The sequence below is a fragment of the Microcaecilia unicolor genome, chromosome 13 (assembly GCF_901765095.1).
Source record: "Microcaecilia unicolor chromosome 13, aMicUni1.1, whole genome shotgun sequence".
NCBI lineage: Eukaryota > Metazoa > Chordata > Amphibia > Gymnophiona > Siphonopidae > Microcaecilia > Microcaecilia unicolor.
In genome coordinates this window covers 65,485,294-65,502,195 of record NC_044043.1, presented here as the reverse complement: position 1 = coordinate 65,502,195, position 16,902 = coordinate 65,485,294, and the positions used below count along the sequence as shown (strand labels likewise).

The following is a 16,902-nucleotide window of genomic DNA, read 5'->3' as shown; positions in this document are numbered from 1 at the left end:
CTATTGGTTTCTAAACTGGACTACTGTAATATCATTTTTGCAGGCCTTACCCAATCTTCACTCAAAAAACTTCAGACTCTCCAAAATACGACTATATGTCTCGTCTCGTCTGTTGCACTCATAGATACAATTCAATTGCCCCTCTTTTAAAAAGTCATCTTTGGTTGCCTATCCTCCAAAGGATTCAATATAAGATTTTGCTGCTTGCTTTCAAAGCCTTTCATCTCGGATTACCTCTATATCTGTCTTCCCTAACCATCCCTTATTCCCCTGCACGATTACTCCGCTCCATCAATGACCACCGTGTAGTTCTCCCTGGCCTGAGATTTCCCAGATATGAAAGTACTCATCACAGTGCTTTCTATTTCCTCGCCCCTGCCCCTGCAACCTTGAACAATCCTCCTTTTAGACATTCGTAGTGAGCTATCCCTCCCCAAGTTTAAAACTGCTGTAAAAACTTGACTGTTTAGACAGGCCTTCGGCTGATCATTAGGGTTCCAGCAATTATTATTTTTCCCTTTCCTTTGGTTCCTTTTTTTCCCCTCTTTTTTTTTTTTTCCTTTTGTTTTTTTCTTGTTTTTTTTTTTTTCGCAGGGTTATAAATGTTTGTTTTTTCTCTTCCCTTCTGTCCTATTGAACATTGGCATTCTTTATGTATTCCTTTTTTTATTAGAATATAAACCGCTTTGGTCTGTTCACCAGCAAAAGCGGTGTAGTAAGTGTAAATAAAGAATAAATATCCATTTTTCCCATTTCCTCCTTCTTTGTAACCATTAGCTGATGACTTGCCTGGGACATGGCTGCTACCCCTGCTGCCAGGGACTGGAGAGAAAGTGAACCCTTTAGTGCTCTCTTCCTACCAGCAGGGGTAGTTAAAATAGCAGGTGTTGCCTTTCTTCTCCTGCCCCAGGGCCTGTGAGTTCTTTTTTTTTAGTAGAGAGGAGGTGCTCTTAATGTTTTGATCGTGGACTGGATTAAATTCCAGGAGGCAGGTTAGTTTAACTACATAAATTGCAGTGAGTGAGTGAGTGACGGCATGACTCCCATCACTGAAGAAGTCACTCAGCAACAACTTGCGGCACAGGCAGCATGTGTCCTGAGGAACTGAGCTCGATTCCCGGCACAGGCAGCTCCTTGTGACTCTGGGCAAGTCACTTAACCCTCCATTGCCCCATGTAAGACGCATTGAGCCTGCCATGAGTGGGAAAGCGCAGGGTACAAATGTAACAAAAATAAAATAGATACTATTGGAGATTCTACATGGAATGTTGCTACTATTGGAGATTCTACATGGAATGTTGCTATTCCACTAGCAACATTCCATGTAGAAGGCTGCGCAGGCTTCTGTTTCTGTGAGTCTGACGTCCTGCAGGACGTCAGACTCACAGAAGCAGAAGCCTGCGAGGCCACATTGGTGATCTGCAAGGGCCGAATTCTACATGGAATGTTGCTATTCCACTAGTGTAGAATCTCAAATAGTAGCAACAGTGGAGGAGTGGCCTAGTGGTTAGGGTGGTGGACTTTGGTCCTGAGGAACTGAGTTCGATTCCCACTTCAGGCACAGGCAGCTCCTTGTGACTCTGGGCAAGTCACTTAACCCTCCATTGCCCCATGTAAGCCGCATTGAGCCTGCCATGAGTGGGAAAGTGTGGGGTACAAATGTAACAATCGGGTTATATATTGTGGGCATGTTGGGCAGTGCTCAAGGGTATAGATGGGTACGTAAGGTTTTGACATGACTGTATCAGGACATTTGGTTGTCATTGCCTTTAATTTTGTTGCCAGCTCTGCTGTTTACTTTTCTCTGAGCAGCTTCTGTGTTTTGTGTGTGTGTGTCAGAGGAAATTTTTCTTTTTATTTGCATTCTCACTGAAATATATAGAAGAAGAGCAGCCTTGCACTGGTGTCACCCATTTATACAAATAGCTGCTGGGCACAATAAATATTTGGGCAGTGCCACAGTAGGGAGAAATAGCATGGAGCCTGTTAGACAAGTTACAAACGCTTTGTTAGGTAGGGAAGGGACACTGACTAGGCCCCTCTCTTGGTTTGTGTTCCTCTCTTCTCTGTCTGGCAGTTCGAGTTTTGGCAGTTCTCAGTACAGCTCTGCCTGTGCAAATCCAATAGCCTGGCTGTCTCACTTTTTTACATGTGTCTGTATTTCACACAGGCCATGGGATCTCCCTTGCAGATATTTGTGAGATATGTAGTTGTATATGATTGGCACTGCTGATCTATCCACCATTTCAAAGTGCGCCAGTTCTTATGGAAAGGGATTTCACCCCCTAAATTTTCACAGATTCTTTATTTCGACGTCATCTGATCCAGAACTTCATTTTGAGATCTGATAGCAAGGCCAGTTACAGTTCAGCTACAGTAGGAGTACCTTGCCCCAGAGTACTTAAAATTTTAGTTACCACTTGAGGCAGTGGGGAGTGAAGTGACTTGCCAAGGGTCATGAAGAGTGTCTGTGGCAGAAGCAAAATTTGAACCTTGGCTTCTCTGGTTCTCTGTTCTTCACTCTAACATTAGGTTATGCCTTCACTCTGTCCACACCGGGCATTCGCATGTGTATCAGAACACAGAAACTGTAACTGTACAAGACCAAATAGGTGAGGGGCAGGTACTGAACTTCACACCTCCTACCAAGAAACTGAGTGGGTTGCAGGCAGAGAACAGGGACAGAAGCATTGTTTCCCTACACATAAACTGAAGGCCTCATATTCCTTACTGCAGAGGCTGAGGGTCATAGGAAGAGAGTATGTATAGGACCTCAGGCTCACACTCCTTAACCCTTATTACAAAGACAAAGGACAGGTACTTGCACTTATACCGCACTGGATGCTGACTTCTTGTTGAAGACACTCCGTGCCCCAGCATTCCAGCCTTGATGTTAGCAATGAGATCTTTGCGGTCTTTGATTGTAATGCTGTTGGGATTCTGTAAGAGATTGTGCTAGTCCTCTGTGCTGTGATATTGGTGGGCTCTGCTTCATTTGATTTTCTCTGTCATTGTTATGGGTGGGCTGTGCCTCTGACTCCTCCCACATCTTGCTTGAGGTGCTATGGAGTAAGAGTGTATAACGTAACACAAGTGTGCAGGAAGAGATATGGAGTGAGGGTGTAGTAATGTAACACATGTGAGCAAGAAGAGGTATGGAGCAAGGCTGTAGTAATGTAACACAAGTGAGCAGGAAGAGGTATAGAGCAAGGGTGTAGTAGTGTAACAAGTGAGCAGGAAGAGATATGGAGCAAGAGTGTAGTAGTTTAACAAGTGAGCAGGAAGAGGTATGGAGCAAGGGTGTAGTAGTGTAACAAGTGAGAGGAAGAGGTACAGAGCAAGGGTGTAGTAATATAACAAGAGAGCAGGAAGAGGTATGGAGCAAGGGTGTAGTAATGTAACAAGTGAGCAGGAAGAGGTATGGAGCAAGGCTGTAGTAATGTAATAAGTGAGCAGAAAGAGGTATGGAAGAAGGCTGTAGTAATGTAACAAGTGAGCTGGAAGAGGTATGGAGGAAGTCTGTATTAATGTAACAAGTGAGCAGGAAGAGGTATGGAGCAAGGGTGTAGTAATGTATCAAATGAGCAGGAAGAGCTAGAGAGCAAGGGTGTAGTAATGTATCAAGTGAGCAGGAAGAGCTAGAGAGCAAGGGTGTAGTAATAAATGAGCAGGAAAAGCTATGGAGGGAGATTGTAGTAATGTAACACAAGTGAGCAGGAAGAAGCATGAGCGAGGATGTAGTAATATAACACAAGTGATCAGGAAGAGCTATACAGCGAGGGTGTATAATGTAACACATGGAAGAGCTATAGAATGAGGGTATATGTCGTGTCCCGCGCTCCTACCTGCTCTCCCGCCGCGGGGGTCGGGAGCCAGCGGCCTCCGCGGTGCGAGAGGACGGCCGGGAGATTCCTGCGTGGGGGCCGGCGACGCCGCGGGACTGGCGGGTCAGGCCGGGACCGGCGGCCGGTGACGGCGAACGCCAGTCTCTTGGTTGCAGGAGGTCAGGACGAGGTTCGCACCGCCCAAGATGGCGGCGCTGGTACGCGGGGGCCAACGTCTTCTTCGCTCCAGAGCCGGGGGCTCTGGAGCTCCGCCTACCTAGCACCAGATTGGAGGACCAAGGCGGTGACTCCGCCTGAGAGATCGGGCAGAGCCAATCCGAGGGGCTCTGCCGACTCCCAGGGCCGGATTGGTGGGTTTCTCCCATGAGGGCGGGGTGGCGGGATATTTAAAGATGGAATCTAGCTGACACCCTTGCTTCAGGTTCTGTTCCCGAAGCCTGCGCAGTGGTTCCGTGTTGCGTCTTCTTGGACCTGCCCAGAGACTGCTTGAACCCGTCTACGGAGTAGAGACTGTGCTTGTACTTAACTACTGATTGCTAGCCGCCTATCCAGAGACTGTGCTTGTGCTTGACTACAGATTGCTAGCCGCCTATCCAGAGACTGTGCTTGTGCTTGACTACGGATTGCTAGCCGCCTAGCCAGAGACTGTGCTTATACTTGACTATGGATTGCTAGCCGCCTATCCAGAGACTGTGCTTGTACTTGACTACGAATTGCTAGCCGCCTATCCAGAGACTGTGCTCATACTTGACTACGGAGTGCTAGCCGCCTATCCAGAGACTGTGCTTGTACTTGACTACGGATTGCTAGCCGCCTGCCCAGAGAGTTGCCCGCGCCTGACTGCTGTTTGCTGATTGCCCGTTACTCCCGACTCTAGCCAGGTCAGTCCGTCAACCCCGCGGTTCCAGCAGTCCTGCTGACCGCCTGCAGCTGGGGGCTCAACCCCTGGTGAACGGCGGTCGCCGCGGGTGAAGATTTGGGGTTGCACAGCTGTCCTCTGAGGTCCTTCGGGGCCTTGCGGGACCTAAGGGCTCACTGACGTTGAAGACAAGACAGTATATAATGTAACACAAGTGAGCAGGAAGAGGTGTGGAGCAAGGGTGTAGTAGTGTAACAAGTGAGAAGGAAGAGATATGGAGCAAGGCTGTAGTAATGTAACACAAGTGAGCAGGAAGAGGTATGGAGCAAGGCTGTAGTAATGTAACACAAGTGAGCAGGAAGAGGTATGGAGCAAGGCTGTAGTAGTGTAACAAGTGAGCAGGAAGAGGTATGGAGCAAGGGTGTAGTAGTGTAACAAGTGAGCAGGAAGAGATATGGAGCAAGGCTGTAGTAATGTAACACAAGTGAGCAGGAAGAGGTATGGAGCAAGGCTGTAGTAATGTAACACAAGTGAGCAGGAAGAGGTATGGAGCAAGGCTGTAGTAGTGCAACAAGTGAGCAGGAAGAGGTATGGAGCAAGGGTGTAGTAGTGTAACAAGGAAGCAGGAAGAGGTATGGAGCAAGGGTGTAGTAGTGTAACAAGGAAGCAGGAAGAGGTATGGAGCAAGGGTATAGTAGTGTAACAAGTGAGCAGGAAGAGATATGGAGCAAGGGTGTAGTAGTTTAACAAGGAAGCAGGAAGAGGTATGGAGCAAGGCTGTAGTAGTGTATCAAGGAAGCAGGAAGAGGTTTGGAGCAAGGCTGTAGTAGTGTAACAAGTGAGCAGGAAGAGATATGGAGCAAGGGTGTAGTAGTTTAACAAGGAAGCAGGAAGAGTTATGGAGCAAGGCTGTAGTAGTGTAACAAGTGAGCAGGAAGAGGTATGGAGCAAGGGCTGTAGTAATGTAACAAGTGAGCAGGAAGAGATATGGAGCAAGGGTGTAGTAATGTAACAAGGGAGCAGGAAGAGGTATGGAGCAAGGGTGTAGTAATGTAACAAGTGAGAGGAAGAGGTATAGAGCAAGGCTGTAGTAATGTAATAAGTGAGCAGGAAGAGGTATGGAGCAAGGCTGTAGTAATGTAATAAGTGAGCAGGAAGAGGTATGGAGCAAGGCTGTAGTAATGTAACAAGTGAGCTGGAAGAGGTATGGAGCAAGGCTGTAGTAATGTAACAAGTGAGCAGGAAGAGCTAGAGAGCAAGGGTGTAGTAATGTATCAAGTGAGCAGGAAGAGCTATGGAGGAAGAGTGTAGTAATGTAACATAAGTGAGCAGGAAGAAGCATGAGCGAGGGTGTAGTAATATAACACAAGTGATCAGGAAGAGCTATACAGCGAGGGTGTATAATGTAACACATGGAAGAGCTATAGAATGAGGGTATATAATATAACACAAGTGAGCAGGAAGGGGTGTAGTAATGTAACAAGTGAGGAGGAAGAGCTATAGAACAAGGGTGGGTGGTTTTCAGTATTGAAAAACATTTCATGAGACTGCTACAATGTTCTTGTTTTTAAATTTATTATTCTTGTATTAGTTTGTAAAACAGTGGTTTTATTCTATCTGACTGCTGCTTTGTATCTCTTTTGTACTTAGCCTGTGTCCTGTGAAATTCTGTAGAAAATAATGTTTAAGGGGGAAAAACGTGTGAAAGCTGTGAGCTGGAAAAACCATGGAATAAAGGGCCTTGTTCTGAGCCAGGCAGCAGGAATGGACATGACCCCCTCTGGTTGCAGTGTTGGCCAGTAATACAGGACTCTGCCTTTCCAGGAAGATGTGTATTTAAGCAGTAAGAGCATGCATGATCTCCCAAGCTGGATATTAATGCTAATTCACAGGCTCACCCCCTGCCGGCAGTGTTATTTGTTTGAATCTGTGGAGTCCCAGAGCAAGCTTATATCCTCAGCTGAGTGAGACCTTCATACTAATTACTGAGCATTATATGGTAATAAGAAGGGGAAAAAAAAATCACAAACGTAACCTTAGAAATGGCAGAGTCAGCCCTTAAACCAGCACTCAGCAACTTTCTGGGGTCTGGCTCTCTTCCCACATCCTCCAGCACTGAAGAGTTCGTATGGACGTCGTGTGTGCGCTAGGTTATACCCTTGTCCCTTCAGTGCATGTGTAGTTGGTAGGTGCCACCTGCATGTTTTCAGTCGCATGGGCATTGGGTCACACCTGCATATCTTCGATGGTCTAGTGACACGGATTGTAATTTACTGGTAACAGCTGTTTACTGAGCATCTCAGAAAGCAGCACATCCATAAAAGAGTAAAAAGTGGAAAAAAATATAACTCAGCCAAGACAAATAAAACCTTTTTCTTATTCATCTTCTAGGAGGTGGTCACTAAGAGACTCTGTGTGTATATGGCAAGAGTGGGAGAGGTCTAAGAACTGTTATAGCAGGGATTACTGGGAGGGTAGGTGCATTGGCAGAGCTGTTGGGGGGTGGGTTCAATAAAAAAAAATAGTGGGGTGCTGCAGAATAGGACTGAGATGCAATGGTAGAGCTGTAGTGATACGGGACAGGCCTCCTTGTGTTTCTTAAAACCTTGTGAGCACTTGTAGTGACTTTCATAAGAAAATAGAAATAGTAAAAATAATAAAGAATAAATGTATGAAAGAAGACATTCTAACAAAAAGCGCTGGAAAAATTCTCTTTGTTATCCTGCCCTTTGTTTCTGCCTTGGGAGGCAGGCAGAAGTGAAGAAAAGAGGATGCTCAAGCCCTATCTTCTGCACCTTTCCTGGCAGGTTGAGGGGGGAGCCTTGCCCTCTGCGCCTGCCCTGGCAGGGGTAGCCTGAGCCCTGCCCTTTGGGAGGCGGAGATCTGAGCCTTGCTCTCTGCTCCTTCCCTTTTGCGGGAGAGGGTGTGTGTGTGGTGGTGGGGGGGGGGGGGTAGGTCTAAGACCCTCTGCTTCCCTGGTGAGGGGAGAAGGAGACAAACCCTACCATCTGCTCATTTCTTTGGGGGGGGGGTGGGGGAAGAGAGTGCAAGCCCTACTTTTTACTCCTGCCCTGGCATGGGAGGCCTGAGCCCTACCCTTTATTTCTTCCTTGGCAGAGAGAGTGGGGGAGGTCTGGTCCCTGCCCTCTGTTCCCTTCCTGTGTATGGGGGGAGAGGCACAAGCCCTGCTTTCTGTTCCTGCCTTGGTGGGGGAGGCTTGAGCCCCACTCTCGGCTCCTGTATTTTCTGATTGTGAGATCCATTGGCTAGCTGCTTACTAGAATGGAGCCCTGCCAGACTTCCTCACAATTCATTCTCTGTCAGTTTAATAAATGTACTACTTAAATTATGAAATTACAAAAGAAAAAAGAGAATGCACTTATTGAGACTCTAATACATTAAAAATAAGGCATTAAAACTCTGAGTTTTTTTTGTTCCAGAATCAATAATGAACAGGAAGGGTTGTAGACATTAACAGTCATGGACATCCAAACTCTTAGACATAAATTATCTGAGAAAAATGCACATAAGCCTTGAATAATGTAAATACATTAATGCATTTAATAATTTAAACATTAAAATGCAGGATGGAATTTGCGGCAGAAAGACTGCATGGGGTCCCGGATCCCTTCTGCAGACTCTGCTGGCTGTGGCTCGTGAAGATGCCCCATTGCGGCTGGAAGAGAACCTGTGCCCTGCCCTCTCTGAGAACCTGACCTCTCAGAAAGTGGCTTAATGGATCATTGCAGGGGATCCTTATGTTCCTGGTGTTAGTGCTATTCCTGGGCTCATGCTTGATTTTGTTTTTGGTGCCAGGACTCGGCACAATGAGCATGCTAGTCAGGATTTTTCCCTCCCCCTCACAGTTCTGGCAAGGAGCGCAGTGTCTGTGCCCCCCCCCCCCCCCATCGCAGGCAGCAGTGTGTGTGTGATCCCCCATCCTCTCTAGTGTGAGTTTTCAGCAGGGTTGTGGAGTCGGAGTCAGAAGCAATTTTGAGTGGAGTCGGTAAAAATGTACCAACTCCGATTCCAGTTTCAAAATAAAATCTTACAAGATTATAATATATGGTAAATTTACACTTATATAATTTGTCCTCAATCTAAAGTACTGGTAAATATGTTTACCAGTATTTTAGATCCAGAACAAAAACTTTAAAGCCTGATATCAGTCAGAGTTCGAGTTGGAGTGCGACAGAAAAATAGAGGAGTCGGAGTCGAAGGTTTGGTGTACCAAATCCACAGTCCTAGTTTCCGGAAGGAATCAGGACTGCAAGTAGATAAATTAGGAGATGTTTGTGAATAAGCAGCAGTGATGGAATGAGGATAATCTGGGCCTCCCACAACAGCTCTGAAGTGTGAGCATTAGAGACAGAGGTTCTGTCTAATTTTTTGATCCAGAACATCCTCCAAGTCCTTTGGTCTTCCAGCTTAATCGGAGTTGGGATTTGGCACCATAAATTACCTGAGGGGTTTTCATCCTAAACCCTGAAATCATGGGTCCTAAATCAAGCCGCTAGGTGTCACTATTGTGTAATGACTGGAATTAATTCCCCTTCTCCCCCCCCCCCCCCCCAGGGCTGTGAGTGTTGCATCCCCAACCCTGGCCAACTTGACAGTGGACATGCAAGACTGACCTGGGGATCAAACCTAGTGCTCTGCCTCCTAGCTACCAGGCTCAGCCTCTGCAAGGACCTTCTGGTGAAATCTCTAGAGAGCAGCTCCAGTCATGGAGTAAACGTGCAGCAATTATAGCTGCTAAAATTCTGTCCCTCTCAGAGTAGTTGAGGCTCCAGTTTCTAAAAAGATGGGTGGCACTGAAAAGTGTAGGGGCAAAGAATGTAATCCCACCAGATTCTGTGCATTGGACTTGGCAGGATCCTTTTCTGAAATTGGAAAGCTAGGCACGGGATAACACAAGGTGGAGATTAGGGAAGTAAGAGAGAGAGAGAAAAACTGGTGTTTGTGTATTGGTGAAATTGATCAGTGTGACTCTAAAGAGTGTGGGTGTTGGGAGCCTTCCACTTGCCAATCTATCGGCCCTGCAAAGTACGACTGCAGGGGTTCGCGGTGACTGTCAGATTCCTGAATTAGGAAAAATGGCAGTAAAGTAAAAAAAAATCACTGTGTTCCCTCCCAGATCAGAGCCTGGGAGGGAACACATCACCATGGGAGCTTAGGGTCCCTGATCCCAGGATTCGGTGTTATCCTGTGTAAGCCGCAGGTCCCTGGCCCCTTGGGCATGAGGACTATACAATGGTGCAGATACAGGACGATCTTGGTACTGCACTTTGTTAGTTTGTGGATTTGGAGGCTATCAGGTTGAAAGCATCCAGACAGCATCTGCTGTTATCAAATCACTGGTGAATCCAGCTAATTAAAATATAGCTTCATTTTTCTGAAGCATTGTTTGGCAGGAATTGGAAACGGGTCTAACCCAATTTCTATGTGTTTATGAGTCTTTATTATATGAAAAGTACTTTTCGCTCTCTGTACTGGGCAGCAATAAATGAATTGCTGGGTACTGGAGCTCTGCTGGTGTTAATGATTCTGTCTGCTCCCTGACACATTCCAGCCCCTCCTTGCACTCTCCTCCTCTTCCATTTCTCTGCAGCTTGTATCTGCTCTTTTTTTTCCCCCTCACGTTTGCTTTCTTCGCTCCTTCATGCTTTCTTTCTCCTGTTGCATACCTTTCACTCTCATTTTTTTATTACAATTTCAGCAAAATAAAGCAAGAACTTTAAATTAGCAAAATTCACAAGGGAAAAGATTCCTAAAAAGTTTGAGCCAGAAATCTAGGCGGTATCATTGGACTAAGGAGAGACACAGCCGGGTGCAGAGTGTGTAAAATGCTGCAGGATACCCTCTTCCTTTCAGACAGCTGCCAAGAGCATAGTTCAGAGGGCAGAAATGAAGTTCTAGTGCAGGGGTGGGCAACCATGGTCCATTGGCAATGTTGAAAACCCAACTGGGTTTTGGCCTTTGAGGACCTTGGTTGCCCATCCCGGTTCTAGGTACTCCACTCCCCTTGCCTTGGTATTGCTCCTGGGTCTGGCATGCCCTGTGCCAAGTGAGAGGGGTTGACGGTTGATTGGGGGTCTCTGTGCCTTTCATGGCTCTCAAGTGCTTAGAGATCAGGAGTGAAGATGTAATCCTATATATCAGGTTTAAAAGAAGATTGTGATTTTATTTTAGTTTTAGAAAATATTCCATAGAGAGCATTTGATTTGGGTGTCGAGGGGGAGGGCCAAATAGGCAAAAAGTGTATTTTTACAAAGTGCATCTTAAGAGAAGTGCTCATCACTTTGGGGTCTAATGAAATCTGGAAAATACTCAATAAAAGCTCCTTGATTACTTTAAATGTTTAAATGTGGAGGTTTTTAGCCATCAGCTTAATGCTTTTGTATCATTTTTTGATTTGATTGTGAGCACTTTTCCAGGTATCTTAGCCTCTTGAGTTCTAATCAGATTTCTAGCAGACAAATAGTGTGGGCTTCAGTATTCTTTGTATCTGCACGCTTGGGGAAAGACTTTCTGCCCTTTTTTAGAGGGGGAGGGGAGAGGGGGTTGCTCAACTCAGCTAGGAAATACTTTCATCTCTCAAAGCTGAAGTCTGAGACAATTAACTTATTGGTTTGGTGGCAGTGGGAATCGTTCAAGTGCTGAGACTTCCCAAGGTAGTGGCTATAAATGAGCTAGTTTTGCACATACCATGATGACCATGAACCTCTGTTGTTTGCAGGGAACGTTGGGTATGATTTAAATTTCTGATTTACCCCTAGTGCTCTTGCGAAGTGGTGCCTATAAGGTATAATATGTGCAGACAACGTATCGAGGTGTGATTGGAAGTTCTTTTTAGTCAATAATAGGCCGGTTTTAAAAGAAAGATGAGTGCTTTTGACCTAGATTATTTTCCTAACTTAGGTGCCTAAAATTAGGCCATTGATTCACCCCTAAGTTAGATGTCTAGCACTTCCCTCCAACCTGTCTCCAGTCCTGCCTGTTTTTTTGGCACTCAGGGACCGATGAAGAAAACAATTGTGGGTTTAGCCGCTTGGTTACTGCAAATTGAATGTGGTTGTATACGCCCAGCGATACAGGGCGGAATTGTGCGTGGGTGCTAGCTGGTAGTTATATTAAAATGTATGCTGACAAGCTAATTAACATATTCCATGCAATGCTGAGAGTACGCCGCTCACTTTTGACAAGTTCACAGCGCGAGAATTGTTTTCTAGGTCCAGGGTAGCATGGAAGATATTATGGAGAGGATTTCTTGTTAAATTTTCACATTTAATTACTAGTTGTTTTTTTTTTTTCATGTTATCCAAGTGGAAGGAAGTCTGTGCGAGTTCTAAATGTCGATGGTAAGCAACAAACTGCCAACATGCATTGGCACTTGGTCTTTTGTGCGTAAATATGAGCCTTTCAGATGTTTCAAGTTCAAACAATTTTTGAAAGGCATGTGTACTGACACTTTCAGTTTTGGTTCAGATACGCGCACAAGAAGCTGTGCTTACTATGAAACCAGCTGCACAGGCATCTTGCATAATCTCCCCCCCCCCCTTGCCGCAGGATTTCCACACATAAAATTTGTTTATTTATTTATTTGCGGTACATTTATACCCCACATTTCCCACTAGAGCGAGCACAATGTGTCTTACAATGTAACAAAAGGTTACAATGCAATGAGGGCAATGACAAGACAAGTCAGAAAGACGGGAACGTACAGGAGGATTATACAAGGTTGCTTGAATAGGTTGGCGTAGTAAATGGGTATAGACAAATTGAGGTAGGCAGGGATTAAGCGTAATTGGTAGGATAAGCTTTCTCGAAGAAAATGTTTTTAAAGATTTCTTGAATAGCTGGTGATCATCAATCTTCTTTAGATACCTTGGTAGAACATTCCAGGACTTTGGGCTGACGTAGGAGAAAGATGATGAAAAAGTAACCAACTTACTGCATTCCACGGTATTATGGTAGAAGCCACATTCTCGGACATCCTCTCAGTGGGGTGGAGGGGGAATTTTCATTTAGGAAGATGTAGACAGTTAGCTCCTGAAGTTAAGTGCCTAAGATTTATTTTGAGAAAAATAGGACTATATTTGTATCTTTCTGCCACATGTTAGTATGTGATGAACATCGATCTTTTCATACGTAGTAGAGGATAGTCATTTGGTACCGACGTCTCTTGGCATTGCTGTTTGTTTGATTTGTTCTCTCCTTTTCCCACTGCGTTTGGTTTCCTTCTTGTGGTGGAGTAGCCTGATAGTTAGGGAAGTGGGCCTAGAACCCCTTCCAGTGATGCTCCGGTGAACTTGTACTGGTAAAGGAGAGTGAAAAGACCTCCCATCTCCGATTGTAACTCACCTGGAGCACAGATTTGTAAAAGGGTGTAATCGCATCTAAAATATAAATCCAGAAGAGCCTGTTTGAAACTTGGGGGTGTGCTGGACGTAGCTAAGGTATCAAGGAAAATCACCAGGCAAATCGGTACCAAGAATACCTGCATAATAGAACAAGATCCCGAGTTATGCCACAGAACACCAAGCATTTTGGCAGAGAAAGTAGTGAATTAAGAAATGGGAACAGGTGCATGCAGCCATCCTGGCAAGGCTATGGGTTTCTCATTTCCAGTAGCCCCTTCTCCCCTGACCAGGGCTGACTCCTCCCCTGGAGCTCCTCCTGTCCTGGCTGGTTGGAAGGTGAGGGGGCATTCATATTCCAGAGCCTTTGTTGTCCTGATTGGAGGTTCTTATGGCCCGGTTGGAGGTGAGTGTCTCCTCTGCTTGAGTTCCTCCTGCCCTGGCTGATAGGGGGGGGGGTGTTTCTCGTCCCTCCTTGGGCCTTTGATAGAGAGAATGCTGTGTCTGCTGTTTCCATCTTCTTTCTACACATGAAGATGACTTCAAATATCTGTCAGAAGTTTGTAATTTTTTATATTTTTGGACATGGATTTTAGATTTAATTACTTGCTTTGCATTATAAATTCCTGTGCTCTTTTGGTAGTTTCTTCTGCAAGAGAGGCTACAATTTGTTTGCAGCGGAGCATATGACATGACTTGGCCATGGTCTTAAGGAGAGTTGGTGTGAGAGGGATTTGATCCCTGGTTTTCTGGTTCTCCGCCTGCTGCTGTAACCGTTAGCCTACTACTCTATTCTTGTCTCTGTAGCCTAGTGGTTAGTGCTGCAGCCTGAGAACCTGGGGAACTGGGTTCAATTCCCACTACAGCTGCTTGTGACTCTGGGCAAATCACTTAACCTTCCGTTGCCCCAGGTACAAAATAAGTACCTGTATATAATTTGTAAACTGCTTTGATTGTAACCACTGAAAGGCAGTATATCAAGTCCTATCCCCTTTCCCTTAATAACATACATGTTATCTGGTTGGGAAATACTTGTATCTGTGAAACATATAATCTTGAAGATAAAGGTTAAGGGTTTGTGACTTGGAGCATGCTTTGTAATTCCATTGTCAGGCTGAAGTGAAAAATGTAGACAGCCTGTTGTCCACAGTGCACTGACGTTCTGGATCTGGAGAGCATGATATGCACAGTACACGAAACAGGGCTGTACACTGAGGAACAAAAAGCAAAGTGAAAGAGTGGAGCCCATACCTATTATTTTGAGAAAGTAAGGCATGTTTAGCCTGGGAAAAGGTGACTAAAAAGACATAGGCTGACATTCTGCACATAGACAAGGACAGTGCAAGGATTTACTGCAGAGAAGGGAACAGTAGAGCCTCCGAAGCTGGGGATAAGGTGACTTGAGGGGGGGTGTGTCTGTGCTGCTGGAACAGCCCCTCTTTAGGAAGATATACTGCTTCATAATTAGCCTTTTGCATTTTTCCTGAGTGCTTGCATCAGCAATGTATGAAGGCTGTGCCTGATTAACAGTCGCTGTGTTGCTGTTTCCTTCTTTTACCGATGACCATATTTTTCAGTTATTCCTGATGAAATTCTGATTTCTTGCTAAAATACACCATTTGTTTGGCCAATGCTGTTGTGTGGGGTATAAGAGTAAGCATTTGGAAGGAGGCCACTGACCGCAGGTTTTAGCTTGTTAACAGTTCTCATACCTGTTAGGCCTCTCCTGTAGTTTAGAGTCAAATACAGAAAACAGTGCTATAGTAAGCCAGTTACCTGGGACTATTTTCCAAAAGGCTCCAAGCATTGGTGGGTGGCAGGCCAGACAGACTTGGTGTCTGGGATGGTAATGGCCTGCTTGTACCAAATTTTCAATAGTCCTCATTTCTTATCTTCCTCCTTGGGCCCATTGATGGTATTGTAGTTTCATAGCAATTTCTGTATCAGTTTGCTGCTGCTCTGGATAGCGCTGCTTCCCTCCAGAGGAGGAGTTGGTTCCAGATGAAGAACACCTTGATGGAGCAGAGGAACCTCCAAAAATCTTGGCTGGCTCACCACTTGTGAATCTTTGGGAATAGTCTAGAGCAGGGTCCTCAAATCAAGTCCTTAAGGTCCACAACCCAGCCTGGTTTTCCAGATTTCCACAATAAATATGTGTGAGATCTATTTGCATGCAATGGAAGCAGTGAATGCAAATAGATCTCATACCTATTCATTTTGGAAATCCTGAAAATCGGGCTAGGTTGTGGACCTCGAGGACTTGATTTGACATCCCCTAGTCCAGGGGTAGGGAACTCCAGTCCTCGAGAGCCGCAGGCAGGTCAGGTTTTCAGGATATCCACAATGAATTTGCAGGAGATAGATTTGCAAGCACTGCCTCCATGGTATGCAAATCTATCGCCTGCAAATTCATTGTGGATATCCTGAAAACCTGACCTGCCTGCGGCTCTCGAGGACCGGAGTTGCCTACCCCTGCCCTAGTCTAGAGCATTGAATGATAGATTGCATAGTTTCTTGGGGTGCAGCCTCTGGATTCCATGTTCATTGTCTTCAGGAACTCCTGTGCAAAATGACACTCCCACAATAGGTGAAAGGTTGTTCTGTGCCCCCCCCCCCCCCCCACCCTCATGCAGTGTCTCTACCTCTAATGAGTGGAATGGAACAGGTAGACGTGAATCGCTTGTTTACTCTTTCCATAAATATGAGGACTAGAGGGCACGCACTGAAGCTACAAAGTAGTAAATTTAAAATGAATCAGAGAAAATATTTCTTCACTCAACGTGTAATTAAACTCTGGAATTCGTTGCCAGAGAATGTAGTAAAAGCAGTTAACTTAGCGGGGTTTAAAAAAAGGCTTGGATAGCTTCCTAAAAGAAAAGTCCATAAATCATTTTTAAAATGGACTTTGGGGAAAATCCACTGCTTATTTCTAAGATAAGCAGTATAAAATGTATTGTGCTTTTTTGGAATCTTGCCAAGTACTTGTAATCTGGATTGGCCACTGTTGGAAACAGGATGCTTGGCTTGATGGACCTTCGGTCTGTCCCAGTTTGGCAATACTTATGTTCTTATGCTCTTTCTCATATATGAAATATGTTTGTGCTGATTCATCACCCTCTTCTATGTAATGTTCTACCACACTAATGTGCAGATGGCTACAGGTTCCACAATGTCCTTTGTGCAGATCAACTTGTATCTTACTGTACCCAGTCTTATGAAGGCAGCACAAGCCTTGTTGATGTTGAGCCTAGTTTACTGTGGATTGGATATCCGTGTTGGCAAATTAAGCACCGCTAGCTTCTTATAAGTACTGCTGTGAGAATTCTTACAGGCTTCATATCTGTCTTGTGTTAATTGCCTTAAATGGCTGCCAATAGAAGCATGCATTTTGCTTGAGTTGATCACTCCAACTTTCAAGGTCTTGAATGATAAGGGGCCAGTTTCACTTCATCAAAGACTTTTGTAGCATGTTCTGGGTCATTCATTAACATTCTGCCCACAAGAGAATTTTTTGGTTTCGTCTTGTCCTTTTCTGTGTGTTTGGAAATGTGCATTTCAGTTAATGTGGCAACAATTATGTTTAGGAAAGTAACACAAATATTGACTTGCAAAGAAATTCTATCCTGTAGATTAAGTGGCTTAAGTTTTGGTTTTCCTTTTGGCTCCCTTTTATGCTTGGTTTAGTGTAGGGATTTATTAAGTGTTTTAATTAGGGTTTTATGGTGGTTGTCTTATGCCATGTTATATGAATATTTTGGATTGCACATCACATTAAATATCACAGGGAAGCTCTTCATAAGTCTAAATAAATAGATGGGTTTTTAATATCCAGAAGGCC

The 16,902-nt window shown here is 44.9% G+C and overlaps 1 protein-coding gene across 3 annotated transcripts in view; it reads left to right on the top strand.

Annotated features, from left to right (window-relative positions):
- Window positions 1–16,902, top strand: part of PEX14 (peroxisomal biogenesis factor 14) — a 114,720-nt gene that overhangs the window by 19,504 nt on the left and 78,314 nt on the right. The gene's annotated exons all lie outside the window — the stretch shown is intronic.